A 2,500-nucleotide genomic window follows, 5' to 3' on the forward strand; every position below is an offset into this window, starting at 1 on the left:
TCCCCACCTTCCCTAGCTGCTTCCAGCCACTCTGCTTCTTTGTGCCTGTCGCCTCTATTGATGCTGTTTTCCCTCCAGCTTCTGATCTGGGATCAGTCTGCTTTTCCTGGTTTGGGACTCAGAGAAAAGAAGAGCCAGGCTGATCTCAGACCAGTATTTACAGTTGCTGTCACAACCTGTGCAGCCTTTACAGAATAAAACCGAGAGTGACTGAGATCAGCAAAAGCACCAGACACATTTGCAGGCTTCTCCAAATGGCAGACTTTGATGCTGGGGCTGTGAAAGAGCCTTGAGAGGGGTGTGATTGCTCTGTGTGTGTTAGTGTGTGTATAATTGTGTAGTGTGGTGTCTATCGATCGATCTGTTTTCCAGGCTGTGACAAGAAGGCTGTGCGTTGAACACAACACACATAAAAAAGTCCATGTATGTACAATCTTTGAGAGAATTTGTTTATAAGGACCTTTCCTTTTCCAGATAATAGTTATAGGTTGATAAGTAGTCAACCCTGTTATTTACATCAATGTGTGGCTTTTTGAACTGGGACTATGAAGTAGAATACCCTTCACAAGTGTCCTCAGTGTCAGGTGTTTTTGTTTTTTTGAAGCCAGTCTACCTTCCTTTAATTAGCCTTTCTATTTTATGCTGGCCACTGTGACATTTCCTCGCTGCTAATTCACTGATTAAGCCTATTAATGTGAATACAGAGGCATTTCTAAGACAGCTGCCATTATATATAGTACATGGAAGACAGGCAGTCCAGTTGCTCGGTTCATCTGTTTACTCAAACAGAACAGATATAGAGGAGAGATGGAGCAAAATAAATAAAACTGTTTGTCTCCCAAACTGCCTTGTTTAGCTCCTGGCTGTCTCATGCTAAATCTGTGTGTGACCACTTCAGTGTTTCAGTGCAAACGCATGATGGTCTGTTCTTTTTGGATTGTACACAAGTCTATTAATTGTTGCCAATGTTGCCAAAACCTGTTTTTGTTGCAGTTTGCGTTTCTGATTCTGATTTCAATAACAAAAAATCTGATTCTGAATATGATTATTGTATGATTAAATAGCTCTAATAAAAAAAATGTGCTTTTTATATATTTAAAATATTTCAGTCAGTACTAATTCTTCTGTTGATAGTTACTGATTTAAAATGATCCGATTTAGAATGATTCTGATTCTTTAAATCATACAAAAATACATTTTAGGTATGATCCTAATTTTCTCTCTGATTCACTGTATGATTCTGATTCCCAGTGGTTCACTGTGTTCTCCACACTGGGGAGAGTCCCATCTAGTCCATTCAGATCACAGCTCACAAGAGCAGATGTCTGCCTTTAGGATGAGACAGAATAGTATGCATTATCAATAAACATACATTGAATTGCCAAGATGAATGTACACTATATGGCCAAAAGCTTTCAGACACCTGATCATCGTACCCTTATTTGGGAATTCCTCAAACTGTTTCAAACAGAATTGCACACAATTGACTAGAATGTCTCTGTATGTGGTAGCAATAAGAATTTACCTTTACTAGAACTAAGGTGCCCAAACCTCTACCAACATCACAATGACGTTAACCTTGAAGACTGAACACTTTTCAGATGAGCTGGAATCCTTGCCAGGCTTCCTTGTCCCACTTATGTCCCAATAATGCTCATGTGGTTCAATGAGTAAATCCCCTCAGCCATGTCCAAAATCTAGTGGAAAGCATTCCCAAGAGAGTGGAGGTTATTATAACAGCAAAGAGGGATTACATTTATAATGGCATTCTCAAAACACACATATGGGTTTGATTACCTATGGTGTTTGGCCATATTGTGAGTATAGTATGCTATCTGCATATTCCATACAGCTGATACACAATCTGTGTATGAATCGGACAATGATTTATTTCTATTCTAATTCCGGTACCACTTTATCAGAGCCAGTACCACACCATTAACAGGTTGTTTTTCAGTTTCTAAACTTAGGAAGCCATCACTGACAAAGAAACAGTACTGATCTACATTTACCATAAAATGTTGAATGTAGGCTTTATATTTATTGTGTTTAATTGTCCTGGATTTAAAAGTATTCACTTTCATTGATTATATAGATACACATACATGCTGCATGTTCTATGTCCTTGCCCTTTAAGGTTACTGTCCTTTGTATAAGGTGATTCTGAATCGGATTCTGACTCTGATTCCGATTCAGCAGGCACTGCTGTGTGTTCTGCAGACGAAGCTGTCCACTCCTTTTGGGATTTCAGCACCAGGAGCTGTCCATTAGCTGACCCTAACCCCACACACACAGGGATGTTTGCTTCTAGGATTGCTTTGGATTAAAGCAAAATGATCTATAAAAAGAAAAAAACTAATCTTTAAAAACATTAACATATTCTAATGTTATATAATCTGTATATAATCTCAAATTAACTCTAAGTAAAAAAAAAAAATTCTGACAATAATCAGAGAAGACACTGTCTCTGTATAGTAAGTACTTATATAATATAAAAATC

At 37.9% G+C, this 2,500-nt stretch overlaps 1 long non-coding RNA gene across 1 annotated transcript in view; it reads right to left on the minus strand.

Moving 5' to 3' along the window:
• The window catches only part of LOC113655661, a 4,992-nt gene that overhangs the window by 2,318 nt on the left and 174 nt on the right, over nt 1–2,500 (minus strand). Inside the window, exon 2 of the long non-coding RNA XR_007138173.1 lies at nt 1–2,338. This exon is cut by the window's left edge and continues 245 nt beyond it. This is a non-coding gene — a long non-coding RNA (uncharacterized LOC113655661). The remainder of the gene's footprint in view (nt 2,339–2,500) is intronic.

This window comes from Tachysurus fulvidraco, chromosome 16 (assembly GCF_022655615.1).
Source record: "Tachysurus fulvidraco isolate hzauxx_2018 chromosome 16, HZAU_PFXX_2.0, whole genome shotgun sequence".
NCBI lineage: Eukaryota > Metazoa > Chordata > Actinopteri > Siluriformes > Bagridae > Tachysurus > Tachysurus fulvidraco.